Source organism: Maniola jurtina, chromosome 25, assembly GCF_905333055.1.
Source record: "Maniola jurtina chromosome 25, ilManJurt1.1, whole genome shotgun sequence".
Taxonomy (NCBI): Eukaryota; Metazoa; Arthropoda; class Insecta; order Lepidoptera; family Nymphalidae; genus Maniola; species Maniola jurtina.
The window spans coordinates 2,107,726-2,124,268 of NC_060053.1; the positions used below are offsets into that span (position 1 = coordinate 2,107,726).

The 16,543-nt window shown below is 38.1% G+C and overlaps 1 protein-coding gene across 1 annotated transcript in view; it reads left to right on the forward strand.

The window, feature by feature from the left end:
• The first annotated feature begins 3,321 nt into the window (after nucleotides 1-3,321).
• LOC123878036 (homeobox protein OTX1) overlaps nucleotides 3,322-16,543 on the forward strand; it is a 75,152-nt gene continuing 61,930 nt past the window's right edge. Inside the window, exon 1 of the mRNA XM_045925057.1 lies at nucleotides 3,322-3,730. The gene's annotated coding sequence lies outside the window, so the exon portion shown is untranslated. The remainder of the gene's footprint in view (nucleotides 3,731-16,543) is intronic.

The window sequence follows — 16,543 nt, forward strand, 5'->3', positions numbered from 1 at the left end:
AAGTATACCCGGCTGAGTTTGTTGTGGGCTTCTTCTCAGACCAGCAGCTCGATTGCGGTAGAACGATAGCTACAATGTCACGATTGCAATCACCTCACACCACATCGATGTTTTTCATCATCATCATCGCGTGCCTTCTTCGAAACGAAGTTTGGCGATCATCATCTGAAAAGCTTCTCTATTTAAAGCCTCTTTCAACTTCGGGTAACTAAGCCCTGTCCACCCCCTTATATCGTCCAACCATTTGCGTCTTTGGCGACCTTGAGCTCTTTTGCCTGCAATTCTCCCTTCCAACACTAATCTTGGGAATGAGAAATTGTCCTCCTCTCTGTAAATGCTCAAAAAAAGCGAGCTTCCTTCGTATGATGGTGGACATGATGTTCTCTCTCTTTGTGGACCAACTTCCAAACTCTAATGACCTTTTAAAACCATTAAATAAAACCTTTTTGAAATTATCAAAACTGACGTTTCTAGGCGTTTCTGTATTTTTTAGTAAGTACCTATGGATAAGTAGGTAAATAGGTCTCACTAGATATTTTTTTTTATTTTTAAAATACTCAATAGGAATAGAACCCAGGACAGTTTTTTTTCTCTCTCGTCTAGCACCCAGGACAGTGCACTTTGTCTACAATATTTAAAAAAAAACATTAAAAAAAGAATCACTTGTCATATTATTATCATTAGGCTTAGGACACACGGCCTATTGTGTAGGTATCTATTCTTGCAAATTATTTGACGCTTTGTTAAAAACAATGTAAAGTAGGATTACTGGTATTTGTCACCTTTTAATTGTTCATTAAACGTTATTTTACCTGTAACTGGATACCAACTTACGTATTTATGTGTAATTTCTTTACAAATTGTGATTTTTATCTTCTGCAATCTAGAAATGCCCAGAATCAGGGTTGCCAGGCGTCCGGCTTAAGTTGGACAGTGGATATCACACATGTTTACCTACAGGACTTACCTACTTCTGTTTTTGTTGTTTATTGGTTTACTTTTATTTCTTTCTTTTTAGGATTGCCTTATTTTTTATGTATGTACCTAAACTTTAAAGCATTTTTTCAATGTCTGGCTTTTGTTAGGCTTATCGCTAGAAGCACTTATATATGTTGAAAACTGAACATTTTTCACTTCATTAATAAAGGTAAAGTTGCAACCAAGTACCTAGGTAGGTCTATACCTAGGTACTAACCAGAAGTTCATCGGACAGACATTATAATAAAATTGACTGGCGTTAGTTAAAGGTAAGTACTTATATACCTACCAACTTACTTAGTTAATTTTGAAACGAAACATCGAATCATTTGTACCTACTGACTAATAATAATTAAAACAGGTAGGAACGTAACGCAGTTTTTTGTTATACCTAAATGCTATTAAAATATACCTATGTCTGGCTGTTAGGGAAAAATGTCTGGCCAAAATTATAGCGTCAAGTCCAGCTTTTTGGGAATGACAGAAGACAGCCCTTCTCAAAATAGTTGGTACCTACCTATTTATACCAGTGATATACCTATGTGGACCTTTGTATCAATGGATAGGTTGTAGAATTGTAATTTTTTCTTGGAAAAACGTACGGATTAACTAAGGGCTTGTGAAGTTTCACACTCGACGATCTAGCATTTTCCACGTAGTAAGTATTTAGCTTGGTAGAGCGTAGTAGAGCCTACTTACCTATCTTATAAAGTTTCTGATTCTGTTGTTATTGTACCTACTTACCTACCTATCTCAGATTTCTGATGTTCCCTATAAATAGCCATTATCAAGTTCCCTATAGTACTGCCTATCCTAGGTAGGTAAGAACTAAGTAAGTATGTACATGTATACCTACCTACTTAAATACTTAAGAGTAGAATAAATTACTTTTCTTGTGTTGGGCAAAAAAGTAGTTTTTTTTTATTCGAAGGCAAAGAAGCTCTTAATTGCATTCACATTTAGTGGTAGAACTTGTCTATTTTGAACTGGTAAGTGACCATGCAGTCCAAATAGAAGCACGCTCACTTGGTCTTCTGTTAGAGGAGAATATCTGATGGGTAAGTATAAATATCTAATCAATGTTAGAAATAACAAATAAGCTACGCAGTAAAAAAAAACAAAAATACTATTATTTTCAACAAATTAAGTGTTATTACTTAAACGATTGCAAAAAAATAAATGAAGTGTGAAACTTGAAAGTGTTGAAAATGGCTCCACCATTCGCCACCGCCTGTGGCACGTGCTTCGGGCCGTAACGCCCATAAAACAAAGAGATCCACGATTCTGGCACAATGGCCGACGACCCACACTAATCACGCCTTTATTCCACCCACCACACCATAAAACTACCGATCTCACTTACAGGTAATCAAAAAACTGTCGCCAAATAGATAAAAATAGATAATAAACAGCGGTTTTTTCTCTTTTTTACCTGAAAAACTGTGCGGGCACGGTAATATTATGTATCAGTATTCCAACTTCATACAAACGGACGAAACGCGAGCTATACCTACGCACCTCGATGTCGGCAGGCGCTCGACACGCAGACAGTCGCGACTGTGCCGCAGTGACGAACGGGCGGTGTTTTGTTTTTCTAACAATAACCGCGCGATTTTTTCGTTGTATGTGAAACCCGATCAAAGAAGCCACAATTTCAGCTCAGAATGTCGGTATTTAAGGTACCGGGACTACAATAAGATTAATTCGCAAATTTTTTGATTGTACCCAGCGATGATTTTGTGGAATATCTAGAAAAAATGGAGAAAATATTCCGAACTTCATTTAAAACCAAATATATAAATTGTAAAGTAGCTGTAGGTATCTATAACCAATTAAAAGATATTCATTTTTCTCCATCTTGTCCATGTTTCCGAAAACAATTTTTAATTAAAAGCTTTATACTAGAATGCGGATTTTTTAAACTTTAAAATTTAATAATTCGTAACGTTCGTTTAATTTCCTACGTCTCAGTCGAGGCGCAAATATTTTTCGGTCTCAAATGTATAAGACCGATTTGTTATTCAATCATAAACATGGTTTTTTAATTAAATCTACCAATCAAAAAACAACACGCATTTTTATTGAACATTTCCTATGCAATTCACAAAGTATTTTATTTGTTTATATAAAAAAAGTATATTTACAATCACAAAACTAGATGGAAACACAAAGTAGGCAAGTGTAATTAAACTGCTGGAGGCGGGCAGCCCTACCGCATGTTTACGTACCGCGCAACTGTAGGTATCTATTTCAAAGATACGGCCGAGTTAGAATACTGTATAGATAATATTACCGTGGTGCGGGGCTAGGGAGGGGCGGAGACGCGGGGGGCGACTCCGCGCGGCAGTCTCGCAGCGACTGCGAACGCGTGTGTTGACTCGCGCTATAGGACAATCGAAAAATCGAATACGGACTGTGTGTTCTGTGCATTACAATTACTTTTTTCTTTTTTTTTAACCCAAGCGGCCTAATAGACAACGAATTTAAGTTTAGAAACCCAACATTTTAATTATTAAAAAGTATTTATTGTTTTTTTGTTCACCGCACTCTGTCAAGGACGCGTAATTAGGAAATTTTTATGGCGATTAAAGTGCGTTTTTTTATATCGATAAGATAATAATTTTATTATTGTAAAAAGCGTCACCTGTGTGGCGTAACGTGTCCAGTGATCGATTGATTTTATAGATTTTCTTTGGTGGTCAAGTGCAGTTTACACTAAATTGTGTGCCAGTTTGGATTTTAGTGCGCGGAGGTAAGTTTTTTTTTTAAATTTCGCACGGAATCTAGGGTTTATGATTATTGTTTTATACAAAGTTGATTTCAGAACGTTTTTATCTGTAGAAAGTTCATTGACCCCCTTTTGTTATTGTGTCATTTGTCAATAATTAGGGTAGGTAGGCCAGGGTAGACCTTCAGAAAATAGTAAACCAATAATCAATACCTACCTATCTAACTACACTTAGTAAACCATAGATACTTAATTACACATTTGTTTTGAAATACTTATTAAGTAGGTAGGTAGATGGGTTACCGAGTTAACGTGGTTAAAAATGTCAATTTTTATGAAAAGATTAGGTAACCAAAGAACCTCAAGTATGTTACTTAATAAGTAGATAGGTTGGTAGGTAGGTAGGAAGTTATGAAAGTTTTTGACTAGGGTACCCACCTACCATAGATTTTAAACAATTTCACTGAAATAAAATACCTTCCTGTCGTTAAATAAATGAAGGCACCTATCTACCTGCATTAATTTTATTATTGAACGCGACGCGACGCAAGAAATTACAGGAAAAAGCTCGGACGGTAGGCCTATTTCTACCACCTAGGTACATACCTAACCTAGGTGACTTTAATTTTACGTGCCATGCGCCTACCTATTTTTAAGTTTCAACTAAGTAGGTAGACAAGATCTATCTATCTAGATAGATTTTTTGACCACCTTCTGGCGTAGTGGTTGGTCTTATAAGTGGGAGATCTTAGATTCGAGTCCCAGAAGGGTCAGTTTGGGAATTAATAATTTCTAAATTGGCTCAGATCTGTTTTGGTGGAAGGCTTCGGCCGTGGCTAGTTACCTTCTACCCGCCGCCAAGCGATTTAGCGTTCCGGTACATAAAATACCTGCCTAGAAATCACTTGACATCAGCTGACCCGCCTGATCGTTTGCTGCTTATTTTTTATTTAAAAAAAACAATATTAGGGTTGTGAGTTGAATGAAACTGTCATACCTACCTAGCACTTTCAGGTTAGCCCGCTTTTAGAATGCAACGTTACTTACCTACCATGAGGTGTGATCTCCTTCACAGTCAAGGGCTAACGTCGCGACAACGAATAAAAAAAGTTTAATAATAATTTTGATTAAATAAATATAAATTAATGCCTAATTGTTTAATCTTTTATCATCCTAACAAAAGTTACCTACCTATTTGGTATTAATAAGTACCTAGGTAGGTATGTATTTGTGTTTTATGTGCGAGCTTTTTTAGGGTTCCGTACCTCAAAAGGAAAAACGGGATCACTTTGTTGTCTGTCTGCCCGTCCGTCCGTCCGTCGTGTCTATCAAGAAAACCTATAGGGTACTTTCCGTTGACCTAGAATCATAAATTTGGCAGGAAGGTAGGTCTTAGGAATAGTACACGTAAAGGAATTAGTCCGAAAACCTTGAATTTGTGGTTACATCATTTAAAAAAAATGTGTTTCAATTTTCAAAGTAAGATAGCTACACCAAGTGGGGTATCATACGAAAGGGCTTTATCTGTACATTATTAACAGATTCTTATTCATTTTTATGCATACCTAATAGTTTTTGATTTATCGTGCAAAATGTCGGAAAAATTACTCGAGTACGGAACCCTCGGTGCACGAGTCTGACTCGCACTTGACCGGTTTTTTAAATTCAGATATAAGTTAGGGCCCTTGACTGCTATCTCACCTGGTGCCCGAGATCGTACCCCTGACCTTCTGAATAGCAGGTGGACTTCTCACCACTAAGCTATCACCGCTTACCTTTCAAAAACTCATCATGATCAACCCATTTTCGCCCCACTACTGAGTACGGGTCTCCTCTCAGAATGAGAAGGGTTTAGGCCATAGTCTGCCACGCTGGCCCAATGCGGATTGGCAGACTTCACACACCTTTGAGAACATGGAGAACTCTCAGGCATGCAGGTTTCCTCACGAAGTTTTCCTTCACCGTTAAAGCAAGTGATATTTAATTACTTAAAACGCGCATAACTGAAAAGTTAGTGGTGCGTGCCCGGGATCGAACTGCCAACCTCCGTTTAGGAGGCGGATGTTCTAACTTCTAACCACTAGGCTATCACAGCTTAGCTCATAGAATTATTGAATTTAGGCCTATCGTTGTATTATGCCACCTAAATAGATAACGCCATGGCAGTAAGCAGGCAGGTACTTACCTACCTATTTATCAAAAACTAACACTTCAAAATGACTACCTGATAAAATATTACAAAATTTATCGTTTAATTTTTTTTTAATGGGCAGTGAGAAAACGATTCTTATAACGCACAGACTAAAGAAAGAGTTAGACGGATCCCTCGAGAATGGACGTGTCCATAAAAGTGAAGCCTGTTGAGTCATGCTTAAAAATGTACCTAATGATGAGATCTAGGTTGGAGCGCGCTATCCTAAAAGTTGCCTATTCAGTATTCACTCTTGCTTTGAAAGTAGGTATTTAAATTAGGTACCCGTGGCAGGAAACACGGACGCCCGAAGGGCATTCCGCACGGCGCACCTCAGCGGTTTGTATCAGAAACGTTGTGCAAAAACATTTCGTGCCATTATAGATCTGCATAATGTAGGTATCCATAGTATCCATAGTAATTCCATGCACATCACTGGTGAAAACGCAGCCTTACGCCTGCCGTATATTAGTTTTCTATTGCTGCTAGAGACCAAGAGAATTATTTTTTGACGATGAGTTTATTTTCTGTCTGCATATCTCCTCAGTGTTACAAGTTTAAAATATAGCTTGGCCAGAAATTAAGTTTATTGTGTCGACGTGTCTGCCTTCTTTTCTGATATCAGATTTATAGTATACGGTCCATTTATCATAGGCCCATTTACCTATTCCATATTTTAATCAAGCCTCAGTAGCTCAACCGGTAAAGGAGTGGACTGAAAACCGAAAGGTCGACGGTTCAAACCCCGCCCGTTGCACTATTGTCGTACCTACTCCTAGCACAAGCCTGACGCTTAGTTGGCGAGGAAAAGGGAATATTAGTCATTTAACATGGCTAATATTCTTTAAAAAAAAAAAAACTAGATACCTATAACCAATCGGTGCGAATTAAATTTTAAAATTAGCTCGATCAGAAATTAGCTCTTCAACAAAATATTTAGGTACCTATTTGTTTTGGCATCCGTTTAAAATGCCGCTTTTTCAGAACGGTTTCATTATTGTAGGCCCATACACCGTCTGTCCTCTCTTATAGTCTGTGTTAACATAACATAGCTTGACCGGAAATTAAGCCGTACGGGAATTATTTATTGTTTTTTAATGCGTGAAAAGAGGTTGTAAGTTTTGTCATTTTTGTTTATTGCGCGGCGGAACGCCTTTGAATTTTTTTTTTAATCTTTTGCTCCATCTTCAAGATTTTTCTATTCGATCTTTGATAAATATGCCTAGTCACTACCTACAAGTTTCATCTAGGAATGAAGGAAGGATCATCCGTGTAATGTTGAAAAAACTGTTAATTTAAAAAAAAACAAAATTATAAAACATGTTCTAAACATAATATTATAGGCAAAGATATATCAATTTGTTACCCGACTACGGCAAAGCCAAAAGGTGAGGTTGTGATTTTAGCAGTCTGTATAGGTAGGTACCTAATTTGAATAAATGATTTGAGTATTGAGTTTTTGAGTTTTGGTAAGTGAAGTTTGCCTATCCGTACTCGGGCAGACTGGTATGATAGAATGTGGCCTAGACCTTTCGCATTCTAAAAGGAGACCCAAGGTTTATTTAGAACTAGGGGATGCCCGCGGCTTCGCCCGCGTGGATTTCGATTTTTTAAATCCCTTAGGAACTCTTTGATTCTCCGGGATAAAAAGTAGCCTATGTCCTTCCCCGGGATGTATCCCAAGTCTGTACCAAATTTCATTAAAATCGGTTCAGTGGTTGGGCCGTGAAAACGTAGCAGACAGACACACTTTCGCATTTATAATATTAGTATGGATAAACCAACCTTTTTTTCCGAAACTAAAAAAATAATGTCAAAAACACCTTGTTTCCAAGTCGGTTAACCCTCACAATGGAGCTAGATGCCACTCTGATAGCAACCTACGACCCCCGTCCCCGGGGCGTGGTTGGGACACGCCCTTGTAATTTATGTTTTGCACCCCACTTTGCTTGCGGTATTCCGATAGAGAGGCTCAGGCGTGTTTGTCATATAAATTACTAGCTGACGCCCGCGACTTGGTCCGCGTGGATTTAGGTTTTTCGAAATCCCGTGGGAACTCTTTGATTTTCCGGGATAAAAAGTAGTTTATGTGCTAATCCAGGATATTATCTATCTCCATTCCGAATTTCAGCCAAATCCGTCCAGTGGTTTTTGCGTGAAGGAGTAACAAACATACACACACACGCATAATTATTACACACAAACTTTCGCCTTTATAATATTAGTGTGATAGTGTGATGATACTAAATGATAGCTGCAAAGTATCGCTACTAGAGGGCATTAACAGACGCTTAACGCATATCAATCGATTGCGATTGTTATGCAACGTTGACCCAAGTCGGTAATTGGATGGGTGACCGACTTTGGAGGTCCGTATTTGTCCTTATCGTTTCCTCCGTGCCTCGGAGAGCACATTAAGGTGTCGGTCCCGGTTATTATCACTAACATCTGATAATAATTGTAAAAAAAACCGAAATTCAAAATTTCGTAAGTAGGTAGGTACTCTTAGTGAGTTGTATGTGGAAGGATCTGGGAACCCACCGCATTATTATCCCAAGAGAACTCCTGCCATTATGTGTTTAAGAAGGGTCTCTCCGTCACTCGCTCCATACAAACGTAGTTCGTCTCTCATTGGAATACTAACCAATCATACTCAATGGAATTTTGTAGAAACGTTTCGGAAACTAATATCTATGCCTGTGGTTTTCCAGATTTCCGTTAAAATATTCGGTTTCAAAGTTACGTGGTCTTAAAAATTCCCATACAAATCTTTGAGCCCATTTCCAATTCCATTTGAATCCATTTTAAAACTACATATTTTTAGAAAAATCTTAAACACCACAGGCTCAGGCACAGATATTAGTTTCTAGAATATGTCTGCAAAATTTCATGGACTTTGGTTGCCTATAATATTCAAATGAAACTGGAACTACGATTGTATGGAGTAAGTGACGGAGAGAGCCCTGTTAATGGAAAGAGGTCACGACCCTCAGCAATGAAGGAATACGAGTCTAAAGAAGAATAGATACAGTAATCCAATACCTACGCATTTGTTTGTTCGAATTAAAAAATTTGACACTGGATTAAGATAAACTATAGTTATCATTCCATTAACTATAGTGATTTCCACCTATAATTAATTATCATTCTAATAAATAGTTAATTAGCCTTATCTGCTTTATTAGCCACTAGCTGATGCCCGCGACTTCGTTCGTTAATTAGATTAAAATATTATACTAACTAGCCCGCGACTTCGCCCGCGTGGATTTAGGTTTTTCGAAATCCCGTGGGGACTCTTTGATTTTCCGGGATAAAAAGTAGCCTATGTGCTAATCCAGGATATTATCTATGTCCATTCCAAATTTCAGCCAAATCCGTCTAGTAGTTTTAACAAGTTCTAGAGTAACAAACATATACACACACACATACACACAAACTTCCGCCTTTATAATATTAGTGTGATTAGTATGGATACAGGATATGGGTTTATCACAAAAGCCAAGTTATCATAATCAAACGCCTCAAATCCCAGAAAGGTTTAACAACTAAAACCTCGTGTTTTAAGCGCAATTAGTTATTAAAATATTAAGTAAACAATCGTAGAAAAGTACATAATCTAAGTTCAGCCGACATTACACGCTAATCTGCCAATACGGGCGTATTACGCGTGTTATTCTACTTATTAGGGTTCTCCAACTCGGACGTAAAAACCATTAAGAGTACTTTAGCGTTTAAAGTTTAAACTATCGTGCTAAAAGTAGTACAGATTATATATAATACTAGATGATGCCCGTGACTTCGTCCGCGTGGATTTATGTTTTTTTAAATATCCCGTGGTAACTCTTTGATTTTCCGGGATGAAAAGTTGCCTATGTAAATTACCGGGATGCAAGTTACGAGTACCTCTGTACCAAGTTTCATATAAATCGGTTAAACGGATGGGTCTTTGAGAATTCCGTGGGAAGTCTTCGATCTTCCGGGATAAAAAGTAGCCCATGTCCTTCCCCGGGATTTAAGCTAACTCTGTACCAAATTTCATAAAAATCGGTTCAACTGTTGGGCCGTGAAAAGCTAGTAGACAGACAGATACGCTTTCGCATTAATAATATTAGTATGGACTAGTATGGATATATTAATTAATTATTATTTATGTGTTTCAAAAAACTTCAGAAAGATAAAGCAAAATTGTACGGATCTCTCAGAGCTCAAATGAGTTTTAAACTACCCACATTTTCCGCTTTTATTTTTTAAGTACAAAATCAAATCACAACTGTATTTTATCGTTAATTACTTGAAAAAAGTGATAAATAAAGATTATAGACAACATTTGGCAACGTCCTGCGATACCTAACTGATAACTGATAAGACGATAACGACGCCGTGTCAAGATCTAGATTATTTCACGATCGATGGATATTTTTACAATCTAATTACTGTTTGTTGAAATTAAGTGATAAATTCGATATATAAATCGATAAGACGGTCAACACTCAACAGTAGCTAACATTAATCGATAAATCCTAATAGGTATTATTTAAATAATAAGTATATAAAAGCAAAAGATGACTGACTAACTAACTGTTATTAAGTATCAACGCACAGGTCAAACTACTGGACGGATCAGGCTGATATTTGGCATGGAGACAGTCACTTATACACATCCGCTACGAAAGAATTTTTGAAAATTCAATCCCTAAATCAGCAAAACAGAGGTTTGAAATCTATGTAGTCCACGCGGACGAAGTCGCGGGCAGAAGTTGGTCCAAATAAATAAAAGAAAAAGGTGACTGACTGACTGACTGATCTTTCAACGCACAGCTCAAACTACTTACCTACTTGACGGATAGGGCTAGGCACGAAGATAGCTAAGTAGGTATTTATTAATAATTATGATATACCTTATTTGGCTGAAATTTGGAATGGAGATAGATTATACTCTGGATTAACACATAGGCTACTTTTTATCCCAGAAAATCAATTAATTCCCACGGGATTTTTGAAAACCTATATCCACGGGATCGAAGTCGCGGGCATCAGCTAGTATTAATTAAATCTTTAAAACGCACATAGCTCCAAAAAGTTAGGGGTGAGTGCCCGGAATCGAACCTCATACTTCTAGAATACTTTTAAATTAGTTGAGATGCTAATTTCAAAGCCCTACCTATCTTGCCGAACAACAGATTTAGGTAGGTACTAGTGTACTAGGTACCTATGTGACCCCCTGTTAAAAGGTCTACGCGTTATGCCTCTTTAATTTGATTTTATCTAATCTTCGGAATGATGCAAAGGGCAAACAATTAAAATTAATTGGCCATGTTTGATAGTAAGGGTACAAAATAAATGAAATAATAGGGATGTTTGCATCCCTGCATCCCTTATGCTTTGCATGGTCTATTAGTGAGACTGATTTGACGGTAAGAGGTCCCGGATCAGTGAATTTTGGAAAATAGCTGACTAGACGATAGCCTTATACAGTACAATCTCGCTAATCCGGCACTTCAATAGACCGACACGTCCAATAATGGTTGCCTGGAAGAGATCGCTAGGTATCGATAAGGCAGTCAAATTATATTATGTGTCTATATTTTTGTTTTGCTTTGTAAGTATAAGTTTTCTGTACTAATTTTCTGATTTAGGTACAAAAAATCAATCACTAGCTGACGCCCGCGACTTCGTCCGCGTGGATTTAGGTTTTTCGAAATCCCGTGGGAACTCTTTGATTTTCTGGGATAAAAGTAGCCTATGTAGTATGCCCAGGGTATGATCTATCTCCATTCCAAATTGCAGCCAAATCCATCCAGTACTGTTTTTACGTAAAGGGTAACAAACATCCACACATGCATTCATACATAAGTATAAACTTTCGCGTTTATAATGTTAGTAGGATAGCATCATGAAATATCAATTAGGCCCACTTCCCACGCCCAGCTATGAGTATGGCGTGATTCGAGACGCCATAGGTATAGGTAAGTAGGTAGATACATTTAGATTACTAACATAGTGTAAAGATAAGAAACTATTGTCTACGTGTTTTTCCCTTTTAGGTATTATTATTAAAGTAGAATAAAATGCACATTTTGCCTGTTTCTGGACCTCAAAGGGAACCCTTATAGGATCAGTTCGTTGTCTGTCGTGTCTGTCAAGAAAACCTATAGGGTAGGTACGTACTTCCCGTTGACCTAGAATCATGAAATTTGGCAGGCAGGTAGGTCTTATAGCACAAGTAAAGGAAAAAATCTGAAAACCATGAATTCGTGGTTAGGCATAGGTACCTTTCACAAAAAAAAATATTTGTTCATGAACAAAATATAATAATTAGTATTTTCAACTTTCAAAGTCAGATTACCATACCAAATGGGGTATCATATTATGAAAGGGCTTTACCTATACATTCTAAAACGGATTTTCATTTGTTTATATGCATAATAATTTTTGATTTATCGTGCAAAATGTCGAAAAATACGACTGGATTCAGTAGTGTGGAGTACGGAACCCTCGGTGCGCGAGTCCGACTCGCACTTTTTCAACGCCACTTCACTTCAATGACGTAACGTCTCCACAGGATGTAAACTGTAAACAAACAGTGTGTGATTGTAGCCGAAATACATTTATTCATGGCCTAACCTTCAAGCCAGCATTCATGTTCGGTTAATTGGACACGGCGGCGCTGACTCAGCGTTTTCCTTTGTTGCCACCGCGTTACGCTGTAAAGATGTCTCTACAGACAGACATCATTAGGTTGCTTAGTTGTGTTTGTGTTTGGAGATATGAAATCATGAATGACTACTTAACCAACGCTGTACCAACTTAAACTGGTATCGGGCCTTCCTACGTAGGGGAGGTGTGCTCAAAGTGACCACATTAATTTTGAGTATAAAAACCTATCAAACGATCAATTTCCCAAAATATTTTTTTGTTTTTAACCCCCGACCCAAAAAGAGGGGTGTTATAAGTTTGACGTGTGTATGTGTGTGTATGTGTATCTGTGTATCTGTCTGTGGCATCGTAGCGCCTAAGCGAATGAACCGATTTTAATTTAAGTACTTTTTTTTTTGAAAGGTGGCTTGATCGAGAGTGTTCTTAGCTATAATCCAAAACAATTGGTTCAGCCGTTTAAGAATTACCTATCAGTTCTTTTCTAGTTTTCTTGTAGAAATAGTTTATCATATTTTTTTTATTTTATTCAGATATAAGTTAACCCTTGATTGCAATCTCAGCTGGTGGTAAGTGATGATGCAGTCTTAGATGGATGTGGGCTAATCTGGCAAGGGTATGGTAGTTTTCATTCAACCCATAGGTCTCTAGGCATCTACACGGCATCGTACCGGAACGCTAAATCGCTTGGCGGTACGGCTTTGCTGATAGGATGGTAACTAGCCACGACCGAAGCCTCCCACCAGACCAGACCAGTGATTTAAAAATTATAAAATTCCGGGCCGGGAATCGAACGCGAGACCTCCTACTAATAAGACCACAGTACTTACCATTTGCGCCAGGGAGGTCGAAAAAAGTGGCAACGATGCGCTATCATTTCTAATATGTAACCGAAAAATAAAGAGTGACCTTATGCTGTTGCCTGTTATGGCCACTTTGAGCACACCTCCCCTACCTACGTATCAACCTATGGATCTACTCATTTGTAGTTTTAGATTTTTGCCTATCCCAAAGTGAATACAATTTAAAAGCAATAGGAACAAATATATATATACTAGAGGATGCCCGCGACTTCGTCCGCGTGGATTTAGGTTTTTAAAGATCCCGTGGGAACTGTTTAATTTTCCGGGATAAAAAGTTACCTATGTCAATTACAGGGACGCAAGCTAACTCAGTACCTTTCATACAAATCAGTTAAGCGGATGGATTTTTGGGAATCCCGTGGGAACTCTTCGATTTTCCGGTATAAAAAGTACCCTATGACGGACATAGGGTAGGTATATAAGCTAACCCTGTACCAAACCTCAGAATCGGTTAAACTGTTGGGCCGTGAAAAGGCAGCAGACAGACAGACAGACACACTTTCGCATTTATAATATTAGTATGGATTATGTTTCTAAGAAACATTTGACGAATTAATACATCGAAGACTATATAGCAAGATATTTTGCGCTACAATTAGCGAGGAAAATAGTTTTGTCCATTCATTACCTCATGGAGCCCTGCCTGCTAAGTTGATAAGGCCGTCGCGTCGTCAGAACTTAATCTGTTTAAGCGAAGCCTTAAGTGCCGGCTGCGATGCGGGGCTTCCGTCGCAGCGGGACGCTCTCTGGCCTTTCAGTTTGTTCATACACGTTACATTAAAAACGCTGGAAGCCAGGGCCGTTGCTATAATATGGTTCAATTAAAAAAGTCATGCAAGTGAAATTAATAACCTGGAACCTAGATATTATGTGACGCCCGACCTCCGATTAGGAGGCGGACGTCCTAACAACTAGACTGTCACAGCTTTTGTAGTCAGGTAGACATTTGTCTTACGATAAACTAAGCTTATAAGTAAGAGCTAGAACTCAGAGCCGAATAGATAAGTTCTTGATCTTTGCCTTTTCGGCTGTGACTAAAGAAATATAATTAAAAAAAAAACAGAAATGTCTCTGTTTGATCATTCGAACCACTTTTGTTAAAGCTTGAATGGTGTAAACTTGTAAATATCTGCTATAATTCGCTTACAACTAAAAGTACCTCCTACCTACGTATTAACCATAGACTTTACGCAGACTGACCTAGATCTTAAATTATCCCGTTAAAACCAAAACACATAATACATACTATGTAAATATAAAACTTTACATAAAAACCTATTCCAACCAGAACGCGACACAATAAAACACCCATCATTTAAAAAAGAACCATAGACAATCACATTTTTTTAAAGTTACAACACAGTAAGGCAGATGTTCCGTTCAACCCAGTGGGGTAAAGCCGAATAATGCTGCCTAATAACAATGAGTAGTGGTACGCCCTTGGCTTTACCCCCTAGGGTTCTAAATGACGCCCTTATACGCCCTCTAGTTGGAAAAAAAGGTTTCGACACCCGTTCAGTTTGGCACAATGACAGTAATTAGTTTTAGTGGATCGGTAGCAATTTCACTGCCACTTTTGGTAGATTTATGTTGATGATGCAACTTTTTGTTTACAATATGTATACCTATAAGATATACTGGTACACATATATATTTACCTAAATAAGATACCTATCTATGGTCTGAAAAATCCCTAATGATATTATGTACCTACCTACTTAGGTATGTACTATATTACTTTTTATGTTGACAGGGATTTAGGGTAATTTGGGGTAAAATCGGTAGTAACCTTGTTTTTCATACAAATAACCCACCCATTGCAACGTCAAAAGTGACATCTGTCAGAATTCCACCGAATTAAAAATCAGTCTAGGGACTTCGTCTGTGTCAAAGACCTTACACTTCTGTGTTGGCGTTTGCTGGCGCGCGTGCTGTGCCTTTTTGGAGTGTTTTTTTTTTTTGTTAGAAGTGGCCGGTTTTTGTGTTTTGCTGGTGTTTTTGGGCGGTGGAACTGACTGTTCCCAGTCAGTTCCACCACCCAAAAACACCAAGCGCTCTAAGGGGGCGCCGCGCGTGTGTCGGCGAGCGCCGGCACAGACGAAGCCCATACTTAGGTAGGTATATAGTTTCCCTAACTTGTAAACATCTTGTAAATAACTACAAACTTGACATCGGCTAATCTGTGTAAAGCCAGACGTGAGAAAAAAAAAGATATCTATTATCTAAGAAAGGTATCTACCTATACCTACCTATAGGTTCTAATTTTTTAGGGTTCAGTACTTACCTCGAAAGAAAAAAAAAGATCCCTACCTATAGGATCACTTCGTTATCTGTTTAAGCAATGGTAGGCAGGTATGCTGACTGACTGATTTGTGTTCCTAGAACATAATATTGGAAATATATTGAATACTTAGATACATTTTTTAAATATACCTAATTTATAGCCTGTCAAACATAAAATATAAATACGGCGTCTAAACTTAGTTGATTTAAATTAGATGATTTGCCATTCTATTTTAAACCTACCGCAAGGCCATTTGGATTGGTATCTATACCTACTACCTACTTACAGGGGTCCTAGTCTAAATACCTAAGTACCTATTTATAGGCGAGATGTTTCAAAGCTACTTAGGTAGGGTTGCCAGATGCCCCGTATTTTACGGGTTACCCCGTATTCCAGGATATGATAATACAGAAGCCCGTAGTTATGAAAATAAAATACGGGGTAAATAAAGCTCCCGTATTTTTTACAAATTCAGCCAGAGCTGAGCTGACTGTCGAAACTAAAGCCTGAGGTTTTGTCCAGTCGAAAGATATTTTCCTTGTGCGGCAATGCGTGGACCAATAACCTACCCGCGTAGCCGAAAGCGACTCAATATTGTTCATGGCCGTAGCCAGGGGGGGTTTGAGAGTCTAAACCTAAAATAATAGGGGAAACCGGGAGACTTGCCCAGGTAGGAGAGTTGAACCACCTTTAAAAGCTCAACTTAAAAGGGGCATGTGACGGGCCTGCCCGCGAAATTCAAATTTAATTTAGTTTTTCGCAATTTGTAAACGAATACGACAACGTAGGCTTATGGTATTTTAATTGCGACAGTGGCAGTATCATCCTCACAGGTTCATATAAAA